The sequence below is a fragment of the Choloepus didactylus genome, chromosome 25 (genome assembly GCF_015220235.1).
Source record: "Choloepus didactylus isolate mChoDid1 chromosome 25, mChoDid1.pri, whole genome shotgun sequence".
NCBI classification, from domain to species: domain Eukaryota; kingdom Metazoa; phylum Chordata; class Mammalia; order Pilosa; family Megalonychidae; genus Choloepus; species Choloepus didactylus.
This window is the reverse complement of record NC_051331.1, coordinates 9,229,296-9,245,133: the sequence shown is the minus strand read 5'-3', so window position 1 is coordinate 9,245,133 and position 15,838 is coordinate 9,229,296. Positions and strand designations below refer to the sequence as shown.

At 39.5% G+C, this 15,838-nt stretch overlaps 1 pseudogene; it reads left to right on the top strand.

Annotated features, from left to right (window-relative positions):
- The first annotated feature begins 14,270 nt into the window (after positions 1-14,270).
- LOC119520365 lies at positions 14,271-15,207 on the top strand (annotated as a pseudogene).
- Positions 15,208-15,838: the final 631 nt, after the last annotated feature.

Sequence of the window (15,838 nt, the reverse complement as noted above, 5' to 3'; positions counted from 1 at the left end):
AGGGTGTGAGTGACCATAGAAGGATTCCTATAGTAACTGGTGGGGACACTGAAGGAAAGATGGAAAGATTGCACCTTGAGGGATGGGGTAAATTTGTTGATTGGGACCCCCTCCTGGGGCTGGCAGCAGTGAGACAGCCACTGGGCAAGAAAGTGAGTAGCAGATTTTCACTCCGGTGAATCCACCTTAACAATTAACTGAGAATCCTCCATAGGTACATGGCTGGAAACTCCCATGAGGGACCCCAGGTGGGAGCACACTGAGTATTGACTGTATTTACTCTCCCTCCATGGAAATCAAGGGGGTGCGTGGGCAAAAAGCAGGTGTCCCACATTCATCTATTTACACCTCTATTATAAAAGGCCTAAGCATTATCAGGTTGTGATTCAATGAGTTTGGGCTTCATAAAGTAACCTCCCACTCAAGAGTACAGCAACAGACAAGAGCACTCAAGAAAATACTTCAACTTCAACACATTTTTACTGAAGGAGAAATTAAGGTAAAAGGAAAAAGTTTATGAAGTAAAAATTAATTGATTCATTACCAAGCCTGGGAGCCCCCATCTTCTCCAAACACAACTGGACATGAGATCAGAGAACTCCCCCTTGTTTGAGTTATTGAGAGTTTATAGCATTTTGATTTACATTAATTCAAATCATATTCTATTTTTATATTTAAACTATGAGTGATAAACAAAGCATCCTGAAACATGAATTATTCATGAAGTGTCCTAATCCATGAGTGATTTAAGATCAAAGAAGTGTAACCACAGTATTTTCTGAGACTTTGCTTTGAATGTTTGCAAAGCTCTACTGAGAGTTCTTATACCTGGCTTAAAATCTATAGGATATTTACAGTATTCTGATACTGGTTTTTCTAATGCAGGGCAATCAAAATCCAAATACCATATAATTGCTTTGTTACCCTCTTTAAAGAAATTGTAAAACCAGTAATTATAGTATCCAGCAAATCATTGTTTAGGATTACATTTAGATTTAAACTGACCACTACATGAGGTGGCATTTTTACAGCAAAGAAGAATCAAAGCTCCATGTGGGTCAAAGTCATTGTCGCTTCCCTGAGCCCGTGACTTGAAGGCTGTTGAGATCATCATCCTGGAAGATCTCCTCCATGGATATGGGTACAAAATCTCCTTCCTGGCTGCATATGTGTTCTGGCAGATCAGAATTCTCAGTAGATGAGGTAGCTTACTCAGCAGAAGAAACAGTTGTTGCCGGGATATATGGGCTCAATATCAGGTGCCAGTCATGCTCATTTGCAAAGCTCTATGCCTGGTTGGGTATTCTCCTATCTCCTAGAGCTCTTACTAGAAGGAATGGGTCATGACAAGGCAAAGCATACATCATGACAATTTATTAAATATCTCTTTAATTTTTTAATTGTAACCTGGGTGCTATACTCCTTTTTTATTGGAAGTACTCAGAAGTTGAACTGGTATTATAGAACAGATATTGTCTATCCAGGAAACCTTCTGCATGTATTTTACAAATGTATTTCAGATTAAGTTTGTTAGTCTCAGTTACAATAAAGATACTATCAAAGTGATATATTAAATTCCCAACAGTATGAGGAGTGTACAGAGTTAACAGAGCATTGAAGTTTCCACTTACATTCTTCTTTACTAAGGCCTTGTAGTAAGGTTTTACAGAGATGCTGTAAAACAGCAGTATTTCCATTTCTCTCTCCATGTTCATTTACTGTTACTTTTATTTCAGAGATTATGAAAGCCATGTCAGAACCCTGAAAATAAATGCTATAAGTAAAATAATTATTAGGATGACTATGTGATTAACATAAGTTAATATATCAATTATTCCACCAGAGGTGCCTTTGGTAACAGTACTCACAAAACTGCATATTGTTTTAGTGGCTGAGGCAGTAGCAGGACAGATGTCCTCCAATTATTCTCCTAGTTGCTTGTTCTACTCTGGAGTGTCCCCTTCATGTAAATCCAATCTGAGAAGGTCAGAATGCATATGTTCTATCTGCTCTTCAATGCTAGCCTATGTGTCAGGGACCTTAACTTCAGTTATCTTCAGCTTAGCTAAAATTCCAATTAGGGGTATTTTGCATGGTTGTATTTTTGGTATTTGAATGTTACCCAATACAACAGTATGCTCTTTAGGCAAAGGTCTCTTTAATATTTTCTCAAAGCATTCTACTGTATTATTGACAGTGACAATTTGGTGTTGATATGGAGGTATACTACAGTCTATAGTATCTGACATAACTACATAATGGCCATTCTTCAAATAATGAATTCTATGTGAGGAGATGTAATTTTTTTCCAGTTACTGGACATTTACTCCCATTTTTATTGTCATAAGATTGATATAGATTAATTACTTTGCAAATAAGATAATCTCTTTCTTCACATACTCTAGGTTCTAAATAATACAATTCATAACATTCTTGACTAATATGGGTATAAGGTTGATGTATCTTTTTAAAGTGAGTTGAATTCCTGTTTTTTCTAAGTGTCCAATGTTTAATACTTGCAATTAGTTTAGTATTCTTTGATAGGTAGAATCGTTTGATAATAAATCCCTATTTCCCAGACATTTTTTCCTTTTTAAATTGTGATTATTCACATACCATACGATTATCCAAAGACCCAAACTGTGCAATCAATTATCCCCAGTACCATCAAACAGCTGTGCATCTATTACCACAATTAATTTTTGTTCAATTTTTAGAACATTTTCATTACTCCAGAAAATAAATAAAGACAAAGAAGGAAAAAAATGAAAAGGAAGCTCAATTCCTCCCATATCCCTAACCAACCCCCCTTCATTGTTCACTCATAGTATTGGTAGAGTACATTTGCTACTGTTTATGAAAGAACTTTGAAATACTACTAACTGTAGTATATCATTTGCAATAGGTATATATTTTTCCTATATGCCCCTTTATTATTAACTTCTAGTTGTGGTGTCATACATTTGTTCTGGTTCATGAAAGAGATTTCTAATATTTGTACAGTTAATCTCAGACATTGCCCACCACAAGGTTTACTGTTTTATACATTCCCATCTTTTAACCTCCAACTTTCCTTCTGGTGATATACATGACTCTGAGCTTCCCCTTTCCACCACATTCATGAATCAATCAGCATGTTAGCTATACTCACAACGTGCTACCATCACCTCTGTTCATTTCCAAACATTTAAGTTCATCCTAGTTGAACATTCTGCTCATACTAAGCAACTCCTCCCATTCTTTAGCCTCATTCTATATCTTGGTAATTTATATTTCATGTCCATGTGTTTACATATTATAATTGGTTCCTATCAGTGAGACCCTGCAATATTTGTCCTCATGTATCTGGCTTATTTCATTCAGTATGTTGCCCTCCAGGTTTCATCATCAACCCATTATTTTTTCAGATGGTTTTTTTCACAGGCCATACATTCCATCCTAAGTAAACAGTCAATGGTTCCCTGCATAGCCATGTATTTATGTGTTCACCACCTTCACCACTATCTATATAAGGACATCTACATTTCTTCCACAAAGCAGGAGGAAGAGTCAAAGAAGGTAGAGAGGCAAAGGAAAAAGAGAAAAGAAAGAAAAAAAACATGACAGGTAGGAAGCAGCAAAAGGAAAGATAATTTTAAATCAAAGTAGAATAAAGAGTCAGACAACACCACCAATGCCAAGAGTCTCACACCCCTCCGCTTTGCCCCCCTCTTATCTGCATTTACCTTGGTATATTGCCTTTATTACATTAAAGGAAGCATAATACAATGATTCTGTTAATTACAGTCTCTAGTTTACACTGATTGTAAACTATTTTTAACACCTTGCAAGGTTGACATTCATTTGTTCTCCCTCATGAAAAAACAAATTTGTACGTTTTAGCACAATTGTTGAACACTCTAGGTTTCACCAAGTTATATGTTCCCACTCTTTATCTTTCTTATTTCCTTCTTGTGTCCCAAATGCTCCTAAACTTCCACTTTCAACCATACGGTCATCTTTGTTCAATGTACTTACATTGCTATGCTACAATCATCCAAAATTGTGTTCCAAACTTCTCTCTAGTATTTTTGTGCCTGTAGTTCTCCCCTTTAAGATTTCCTGTACAGCAAGTATCTTGTTCACAAACTGTCCCTCATATTTTAAGTACAGTTTTGCCAGATATAGGATTCTTGGTTGATGGTTTTTCTCTTTCAATATCTTAAGTATGTAACACTACTTCCTTCTTGCCTCCATGCTTTCTACTGAGAAATCTGCACACAGTCTTATCAAGCTTCCTTTATGTGTGATGGATCACTTTTCTCTTGCTGCTTTCAAGACTCTTGCTTTGTCTTTGATGTTTGATAATCTGTTAATTGTCTTGGCAGAGATTTATTCAGATCTATTGTTTGGAGTATGCTCCATTTTTTGGATCTGTAATTTTATGTCTTTCATAAGAGATGGGAAATTTTCACTGACAATTTCCTCTATTATTGTTTCTGCCCCTTTTCCCTTTTCTTTTCCTTCTGGGACTCCAGTGATAAGTACATTCTTGTATTTTGTTTTGTTCTTAAGTTCCTGGAGACATTGCTCATATTTTTCCATTCTTTTCTCTATCTGCTCTTTTGTATGTAGGCTTTCAGGTGCCTTGTTCTCCAGTTCCTGGGTGTTTTCTTCTGCCTCTTTAGATCTGCTTTTGTATGTTTCCATGGTTTCTTTCATCTCTTGTGTTGTGCCTTTCATTTCCATGGATTCTGAAAGTTGTTTTTTCAAACTTTCAATTTCTGTCCTATGTATGCCCAGTGTTTTCTTTATAGCCTTTATCTCTTTTGCTGTATCTCCTCTAAACTTTTTGAATTGAAACATGATTTAGTTGTTAAAATTCCTGTATCTCAGTTGAAGTGTAAGTTTGTTCCTTTGACTGGGCCATAACTTCATTTTTCTTAGGGTAGGTTGTAGTTTTCTGTTGTCTAGGCTTCTGACCTCCTAGACCACCCCAGTCAGGTTTTCCCAGATGACAGCAGGCTCAGGTCCAAGAAAGAGGAAATATTCAGTATCCAGTTTCCCTGATGGTAGTCTTAGAGGATTGACCCTGTGCTTTTCTGCCCAGCAGGTGGCACCTGTCAGCCTGTCAGATTGGTGTAAGGAGGTGTGGCCCAGGGCTGTTTTCCCCCCAGGCTCTGGGGTCTGGTTCTGAATTGAAGGCAGGTAGTCAAGCTGGGCCCCACTTCTTTCCTCTTGGGAAGCTATGCCCCTAGAGAGAGGTCATTTGCATATAAAAATAGCATTTTCTGGGTACATGAGTTTCAAACCAGCACATGTATGAATTCATAAAGCCTTAATTTCTGTAAGACACTGTTTTTGTTTGGGCTTTCCTTTCCTGAAATAGACTACCATCTCTAACTAAATTCACTATTCTTGACACAGTTTACAAGACTTTCAATTCTACTACTTACAAAAGGTTTGCATAGGATTCTAAAATCATGTGCTGTCTGCTTTATTATAATAGAGGATTTTTTTTCAGGATTTCATACCACCCTGGAAGAAATACCTTTAAAAATTACAAGACCTCAAAGAAGTTTACTAATATGGATAAAACTCACTGCCCTCCCCTCTATGTGGGACATGACTTCCAGGGGTGTAAATCTCCCTGGGAATATGGAACATGGTTCCTGGGGATGAGCCTAGTTCCAGCATTGTGGGATTGAGAAAGTCTTCCTGACAAAAACAGGGAAGAAAAATGAAGCAAAATAAACTTCAGTGGCTGAGATGTATCAAATGGAGTTGAGAGGTTACTGAAGGTTATTCTTATGCATCATATAAATATCCTGTTTCAGTTTTTAGTGTATTGGTTAACTTGAAGGAAATACCTGAAACTGTTGAACTGCAACCCAGTAGCCTGGATTCTTGGAGGTGATTGTATAACTATGTAGCTTACATGGTGTGACTGTGTGATTGTGAAAACCTTGTGTCTCACCCTCCCTTTATCTAGTGTATGGACAGATAAGTAGAAAAATGGGGACAAAAATTAAATTAATAATAAGGGAGGTTGGGGGATGGAATGTTGTGTTCATTTTACTTTAAATTTTAGTCTTATTTTTATTTTGTGGGGTAATGAAAATGTTCAAATTGTTGGAGTTTAACACCATGGATGTGTGTTGAAAAGCCTCAAACTCACTTCCCACACTCTAGATAACATGCAGGGCAAGACTGTTATGCACAAGTGTATGTGTTAGTGTGTACATGGGAGTGAGTGGTGTGAGTTTGTGAGTGTATTTAGAAGCCACATGATACTTATTACACATTAAAAGGTGAGGGTGTATAATGACAAATATCAGTGTTGGTGGAAAGACAGGGACTGTGGGGGCACTGAATCAAAGGAGTAAAAGTTTTGTGAAAAAAACATTTAGAAGTGAAATGTCACTCAATAGTTAAATAAATGGCTATGGGAATTCACTATTAGCAGATCTTTAGTGATGTGGACAGTTACAGGTTGGTGTATTGTTAAAGATACAAGCAAGGCTGGAAGACTGAATAAAGGTCGAAGATTTCTAAGCATTGTGGCGGGATCAGTAGTTTCTAAAGCATTAGGATTCAGATCCATCTTGAACAGAATAAGGGACAACTATCTTTAAAGAAATAATTTCTCAGCAGATATGCAGTATGGTTCTATTAAAGATGAAAATTGGTAAACCAATTGAGCACAGCTTCTAGGGAACATAGAAATATTTTGATGGTAAGTTGACATGATTAGCGCCTGACAAGGTTTGTGGGACAAGAGAGAAGCTGAGGAAATAAGGAGGAGATGATGGAGTGAGGAAAAAGGAAGACAAATTCCGATGGACACTAGTGTCTACAGATAGGAGGACAACAGATGAGGGCTGTGCAATGAGAGTAGGGTATTGGAGGTCAGGATGCAGTAAGATGATAAGTTCCAAGTAACCTTCTCTCCAAGATCTTTCCAACCCAGAGGACTCCAAAGTACATTATCATGCACCTCCTTTATTCTCTTCTTTTCCCCTGTAATACATTCATTTCTCTTTCTTCCTACACTTCTTTTCCTTCTATCCTCCCTTCTTTATTTCCTTCTATCTTTTCTTCCTTCCCCCCTTACTTACTTCCCTTCTTTATTACTTCTGGCTGCCTTTGTTTATGCCTTTCCTTTCCTCCTTCCTTCTGCCCCTTCCTACACACCTCCCTCCCTTTCTTTCATCCAAGCAGTAATCCCATGGTCAGTGATAATCAGCCTCTTGCATTGACCCTCAGCATCCTTGTCCTCTCTCTCTTCACTTTTCCCTCCCGGCAGAAATTCTGCATTGGTGAATTCCAATTCTCCACGTTCTCTGTGCCTTCATCTGCACCCTCCAAAGTAGTAGAGGAAATCTCACAACCACACAGAGAGAATTAACTATAAATACATGATATTTTCAGTGTCCAAGTATGTTTCCACCTTTGTGATGACTGTTCAATGATTTCTGCGTCCTCAGTCTCCAAGAATGGGCATAATCATTCACCCCCCCTTTACCCACACCATTGCTCTGTGACTTTGTGGCTACTTCCACCAAGAGTTAATGTGTATGGCCTAGTGGCTTCCTTTGCACAAAAGAAGGAATAATAATTATCATTTCCCAGACCAGAACTCATGTGTGTCCTTCCTCTCACTCTTGGCAACATGCTTCCCTGCAATGGGCATCCTCATGGCCATTTGAGCCATGAAAATGAGCAAACACCACCTGGATGATCAAAAATGACTCCAAATGCACAATGACTTCAGCCAAGACCATAAAACCCACACAGCTGGCCCAGAAATGACTGCTTATTGGTTTAAGCCTCTACATGCTGGGATGATCGGTTCCATAGCATTAGGAAGTCAAACATTTCATTTTCCCACTGACAGTAACTGGAAATTTTATAGAGTGAGCATGCAGGTTGGTCAAATAGGACTTTATGCCAAGTATAAGTGGCTGTGATTCCACTAAAAGGAATCAGTTATAAATAATAAGTGCTAATACAGCATGCAAACAGTGTGGAATTGGTTATTCATTCTCCATGATGCACAGTGGTTCATGCCATGACAGTGTATGGGTGTCTGTACCCTGCTTTCTTTAATGGAATGTGGGTAGTGGTGCCAGAAGGCCATTTCTGAGCCAAGCCCTTAGGAGGACTTCAATATTTTGATTGATCTCTAAAGCCTCATCCATTTCAGGTGAAAAAGCCAACTCTGGCTGCCTGCAAATGAGACCCAGGAGCAGAGTCCCTCAGCCAACTCACAGCATGCACAGAGCTACCCAACATCCTGTAGCAGGAGCTGAAACATCCACACCAGTAAGTGGGAGAAGATGCACCTGCACCCACCGGCCCAAAAGAGCAGGTAACTTAGCAAATGCTGAGATGTGACAGGTAAAATGAAAACTTAAACATGTACACTGATTGTTTACTTTTACTTTAAGGGGTAGACATGATTTTATTCTTATTTACTGGTTGTCTCCCACCCCATTGCATTGGCTATCTCCCACCCAAGCTTGCTTTTGTACAAAAAATTTATTTGAACACATTCTATGGTCTTCAGATCCAAAATGTATGTTTATATCCTAACCCCCCTTGAAACCAGTAAATGTGAATTTATTTGGAATAAGAGGATTTGCAGATATAGAGAATGGTCTATTCATAATGCTCTCTTCATATTATCTTCATATAATCTATTGATATAATTGTCCCAGGTTACTCAAGTGGGTCCTAAACCCAACATCAACTTTCCTTCTAAGGGAAATGCAGGGACAACACACAGAAGGAAGAGGAGAAATCCAGATAAGACAGAAGCTGAGACTGGGTCATGCAGCCACAACCCAGGAACACTGACCATCAGCAGGGTCCAGAATAGATGGAGATGGATTAAGTCCAGCAGGTTTCTGAGGGAACATGGCCCAAAACATCTCGTTCTTGGAATTTTGGCCTCCAGAACCATGAAAGAATAAATTACTGAAATTTTAAGCCACCCAATTTGGGATTATTTGTTACATCAGACACAGGACACTGATCCACACAACCAGCTCATGCCTGTACCAGTGTCTACAGCTCTGTTCACATACACCATAGGGACATGTGGTTGGAACAAAGAACATGGGTTTTTAAATCCTAAAGTATTTAATTTCTAGCCTTTTATATGAAATGGTGGCTGACACGTTCTCCAACACAGTGAAGAAAATGCTCTGTATATTCTACCTGGGTTTATAGCCAGAAAAAACCTCCATGTAATTTTGAAGTATGTGTGTTTATCCCAGATTCAAAGAGTGAAGATCTGGACCTGGGGAACCTGTGCCATGAAATTTTCTTCACTTTAACCAAAAATGAGTTATTTTAACCACCAATCAAATGCAATACTTTCCATTTTCTCTAGGGAATGCCCACATGGTTTATACTAGTTGTCGGGATGAAGGTTCAGGGAGGGTCCTGGGGGTTGGATATTGTCAGAGGACACCCCCACTTCTCAGAGTCAGGCATGGGGACTCAGTGTCAGTTACAACAGCTTAGAGGATCCTGGAGTGGTCCTTGTGCTGCTCCTGACAGGACAGGGCATATTGGCAGGAGAGATCTTTTCCAGAAGGAATTGCTCCATTGATAGGGAAGGAATATGTGATTGGTCCCAAAGCTGAACCCATTGGGAGAGAGGAGGCATAAATGTTTACTTTTTTTTATGGTCCCTGGGCATCCAGAGAACACAACTGCTGACTGAATAGAGTAAAAATAAAACTATATATTTAATTAATAACTCTGAGAATTCAGCCTCTGGTTCCCCAGAGATGGTAAATTCTCCCCTTTGCAGGGCACTAGGCACAGGCTAAGAGCAACACTGAGGCTCCCCAAAATGTCCTTCCACTGCAGGAGTCAACACTGTGCATCACCTCCCTGCGTTTCCTGCACATATTTCTAGGAAAGGAAATTCCAGTAAAGCCACATCCATCCAGTGATGCTCTTGAGGGAAACAGAGTTGTTGTGTGAGTCCTGTGTGAAGGAAAGCTTTTATTAACAGTGACTTCCTGGGATCAGAGGTGAAGAGAGAGTTAATAAGGAAGAGAAAAATAGGTATATTATCATAATATCACTGGCACAAGTATTGGTTACAAGTTTCACAGTAATCATACATTACAAGAAGCCTCTTTCCTTGTGGAAGCATGACCCTTATCATATATCAATATATCAATGCAAAAAAGGCATTGATCTCTCTGATTACCTTCAAAGGAATGCACTCCATGATGTAATGAGCATATCTTCATCCCATTAACTTTAAGAAACCCCATCACAAATTCAAATTCTTGAACTGTTGTTACTGTGACCGGAAGACCTCAACCACAGGAGCTGCCTCTCTAGGGGCCAGGGGTAGGGATGCTATATCGTGGTCCCAACATCAAAATAGCCTGCATAAATCAGCAGGAAATAATCACCCCAGTAAATGTGCAACACCTAACTCAGTGACAAGAGGTTTCTGGCTCCCTGGCAGTGAAGACATGAGAACTGACCCCTATAATTTGAGAACAGATTCCTTTATTATTAACATGATATTGATGTCTCCAATTAAGAAGTTACCATCTGTACTGCTTTGATTTGCAATTGAAATTGTTGGAAGGGTCTGCCTGTGCATATTTCCAAGGAATGTTATGACTTTAAAGAAGCAATCATATATGAGTTGGATAAAAATCTCCTCTTCCCTCAACTTTGTAACCTGAGCACAGGATTACCGCATCATGAAGGGGGTCAAATGTGAACTGGGGGATAGCTGCATGATGTCTGTGCTGAAACAATGATTTCCTTTGTTTTGGGTCCACATACAGGAGATCTCAGCAGCAGTGGTGAGATGCTCCTGTGCATGCCAAGTGAGGCTGGGAGTGTTCAGGTGGCATCTCCATGTCTCTGAGTGAAGACACTGGGGCCCAATGACCCTTAGCCAATGCCTGCCTCACTCCCTCTGCCTGTGGAGAAATGGCAGCTCAGGGGCTCTGGAAATATTTATTTGGGGAATTCTACACAGTGAATGCCACAACTTATGAAATAAAAGCTCTTATAAGAAGACTTCTTGTACTTGGGGATTCAATCATTGAGCCAAAATTTGTACCATGTAAATTTAATGAGCAAACAAAATTCCTATCTTTTTGACCACTTGCTCCCAGCCAGACTGCTCAAAGACCACACAAACAGTACAAGAAAGGAGAACTCAGCTGGGGACAACCCAGAGTGCAAACAGTATCCCATGTCCTTTGCCTGTAGCCCTCCCTTTCCAGGCTGAGAATAAACCCACTTTTGCTTCCCAGGGACATCACACTGGGGCAGCTAACACGTATCTTCAGTGTCTCCTTCCAGTTCTGAAGAGAGAGGGGTGGAAGGAGAGGAGAATGTGGGGAGCAGCAGATCCCCAAGACAGAGGAAATCAAAGAGAAGGAAAAGGTCCATGTACTAAGATTCCTATATGCTCTTTAAGTCTATAGCTCTGGGTGGTGTTTTGTTCTCACTGCAGTCCATTCTTTCTAAACTTCAGGCTTGCGCATTCGCAAACTGAGTGACACAGAGCTTCTATTCCTCCTCAGCCAGAACCTACATCCTCTATAGTGTTTCTCTTTTTTTGCTTCAAAGTCAGTCTTTTCTCTCTCGTATCTCTCAGTCTCCCTGTCTCACAAATGTGAACTCACATATTCATTCCTTCATTTATATATCCATTTATTCATTCAAAATAATTCACTGCACACAATTATAATCTGCCACTGGCATTTACAATTGAGTAATCCTTGTGCTGTTATTCTGATTGGAAGTTTTTCTATTCTTTGTCCTAACTGATCAGTGCATTATATGTTAAAGATAATTATTTTCGTATATTTTGTGGACAGTCACATACTCAACATCATGTATTCATTTTAATAACTTAAAAGTTTACATCTATCAGTGTTTTCTGTTGTCAGTCATCTGTAAGAGGTAATTTGCCTTTCAAACATTGACTCTGACTTTTTTTAAATTCAGTTTTATTGAGATATATTCACATACCATACGATCATCCATGGTGTACAATCAACTGTTCAGAGTACCATCATGTACCTGTGCACTCATCACCCCAATCTATTTTTGAACATTTTCCTTACACCAGCAAGAATCAGAATAAGAATAAAAAATAAAAAGAACACCCAAATCACCCTCCATCCCAACCTATTTTTCATTTAGGTTTTGTCCCCATTTTTCTACTCATCCATTCATGCACTGGATAAAGGGAGTGTGATCCACAAGGTTTTCACAAATGTACTGTCAAACCTTATGAGCTACATTGTTTTACAATCACCTTCAAGAGTCAAGGCTACCAGGTTGGAGTTCGATAGTTTCACATATTTACTTCCAGCTATTCCAATATATTAAAACCTAAAATGTGTTACCCATATAGTGCATAAGAATGCCCTCCAGAGTGGCCTCTCAATTCCATTTGAAATCTCAGCCACTGAAGCTTCATTTTGTTTCCGTTTGCATCCCCCTTTTGGTCAAGAAGATGTTCTCCATCCCATGATCCCAGGTCCAGATTTATCCCTGGGAGTCCTATCCTGCATTGCCAGGGAAATTTACACCCCTGGGAGTCAGGTCCCACATAGGAGGGAGGGCAGCAAGATCACCCGCTAAGGTGACTTAGAGAGAGAGGGCCACATCTGAGCAACAAAGAAGCACTCAGGGGGAGACCCTTAGGCACAATTATAAGCAAGTTTAGCCTCTCCTTGCAGCAACCAGCTTCATAGCAGCCAGCCCCAAGACAGAGGGCTCAGCACATCAAGCCATCAGTCCCCAATGTTTGTAAGAACATCAGCAACAATCCAGGTGATGAAGTCCAACACCTCTGCATCCTTCCTCAGCTCTTCAGGGGGGCCCTGAATATATATTTTTATTCTCCACTCAAATTACTTTAGGATGTGTTGCTATTTCATTCTAACCTATACAGACCTACCATAGCTCACTTCTTTTTCAACATTTCATGTAATCATAGTGTTTGAACAAACTGACTGTAGAAGTTACATTGTTTAGAAAATATAGATCCTATACCAAATAAACATATCAACCTTTATCCTTTGGCCTGAGTTGTTCTAGTCTTAACCAGATCTGCTTTACTCATATCTCTAATTGAAATCTGGGCCCTATTTCAGCTTTTTTTAAACAGTTGCTATTTGCATTAATACTGATATTCATATCTGCCGAGCTCTAGCTCTGAGTTTCAGGTGGTACACAGATACCCAATTTTCCAGAGACCAATCAGGCTATACACTAAGGGATTAACATCTCAGAATTTGGAGATAGCCATTACCATTCAGGAACAGATTTGACTGCTGTAAGAGCTTACAATCTAGGGACCATTACAATAATCACTATCCTGTTAGGCTGTGCTCTAAGATTCAATTCTGAGTTTACAGTCTATATTGGTGATACATCATAGTGTTTGCCTTTGTTTTTGGCGTACTTCACTCAACATGCTGTCTACAGGATCCATTCACCTCCTTGTGTGTCTCACAGCTTCACTCCTTCTTGTAGTTGTCAATATTCCACTGTATGCATACACCACCATTCACCATTTTGTTCCTCAGTCAATGTACCCTTAGACCACCTCCACCATCCACAAATCATGAATACTGCTTCCATAAGCACCAATGTGCAAATGTCCATTCATATCTCTGCTCTCAGATCTTCCAAATACATACCCCATAATGAGGTTGTAGGACCTTATGACTCCACATACTTAGCTTCTTGTGGAGACACCACAGTGACCTCCAGAAAGGCTACACCATTCTGCCTCCTCAGACTCTGACTTATTTTTATTGTCTTATGAGTAGTATAAGCTCTCAGACTACTGGTAATGGATAGAGGCTCTAGCAAGAATCCTTATATTCTGTATGACTTTAATAAGAGTTTCTCTTTGGTCTGCCCCAGGGAACTCCTGTAGGTGCTTTGTGAATATAACTCTTGTTGATTGATCAATTGCTTTCTTGGGTATGGATCTATTCTACTTTATTTTGAATCAAATATGGCTGGTTATATTTCCTCAAAAGAAATTAGCTACATTGAGATGTTCTAAGCTGTCTAATGAAAAAAGAATAGAACCTCACAAAGTGGACTTATGCAAAATAAGGTAGTATAGGATCATCTTGCCCAACAGAAGATAATTATATAAATGTGCTACTATATTAATTTCTTCATGTCCAAAGGAAGCCAGACATATTTGTGCACTGTTGATTCTTTATTCTTGGTTTTGACTTTCTCCTGGTAGGTATATCATCCACATGGAATCAGAGAATCAAACAAGTGTTTCAGAATACCTGCTTCTGGGATTTTCAGAGATGTCAGAGATTCAATTCATTTTCTTTGGTCTGTTGCTGTCAATGAACCTGGTCACTTCCACTGGGAATCTGCTCATCATCCTGGTCATCATCTCTGACTCCCACCTCCACACCCCCATCTACTTCTTCCTCCCCAACCTGTCGTTTGCTGACTTTGGGTTCACCTCCACCACCCCCAAAAATTGTTTGTAAACATCCAGACACAGAACAAAGTCATAACCTATTCAGACTGCCTCATCCAGATATATTTTTCCTTTATGTTTGGATGCCTGGACAGTATACTCCTGACTGCAACGGACTGTGAATGCTATGTGGCCATCTGTGTCCACCTGAACTACATATTCATCATGAATCCCTGGCTCTGTGGACTGCTGGTTCCAGGTTCCTGGTGCCTCAGTTTCATTTTCTCCCTGCTCCAGACCTTGACCATGTTGAGACTCTCCTTCTGCAAACACATAGAAATCTCCCATTATTTTTGTGATCCTTCCAAAGTCATGAAGTTTGCCTGTTCTGACACCCTCATCAATAACATAGTCTTGTAGTTTGTAACTAGTATTATGGGCCTTTTTCCTCTCACTGGGATTCTCTTCTACTATTCTCAGATCTTTTCCTCCATTCTGAGAATTTCATCAGTTGGACGTCAGCCTAAAGCCTTTTGCACCTGTGGGTCTCACCTGTTGGTTGTCTTCTTGTTCAGTGGCACTGGCCTTCTGTCTACCTGAGCTCTGCAACCACACCATCCTCTTGAACATGTCTGGTGGTCTCAGTGATGCACACCATGGTCACCCCCATGCTGAACCCCTTCATTTATAGCCTGTGGAATAGAGACATGAAGGGAGATCTGGGGAGGCTCTTCTGCAGTGCAGCCACCTCCCAGTAATTGGGGACCATCGTGAATGGCAGGTTCATGTAATGAGGATGAAAAGCAACCTTACCACTTCATCTGCATTTGCATATTTTATAGCAAACCATTCCTTCCACGGTCCTTTTGGAACTCTCCTGCCCTCACTACAATTCCTAACACTATATCTTGCAGCACTTTTTTCTATCCAGTAATGTAAAATTTGTAAAAATAGGACTTGGCACTGTCTTAGTTATTTTTAAGGATGTTGTGGACATTTTATGAATACACATTGTGTCACATTATAACATATAACCTTAGATGGATGAGTTTAGGCCTCTTTTGGCAATGTTCTAAAGATTCACTTACACTGATGTGTTGTTTGTGACCAGATAGAACTGTTTTCAAACATGACCACCTTTCCATCCATCTCAGGTTCCTTTCATTTATAACTGCTTTAGTGAATTTTTCTATTCATTTGTAATATGAATTTTTATTGATATGAGCACTATCTGATCCTTATAACTGCAATGCCTATAGTGTTATCCATGTGGAATGTATGCTCAAAGAATGTTAGCTGAAAAGAGAGACAAATAGGGAAATGGGTAGTTAAATTTGAGGTACAGTATGAATGAAAAAATACAAATTTGTGGAACTAAAGAAGCCTTTG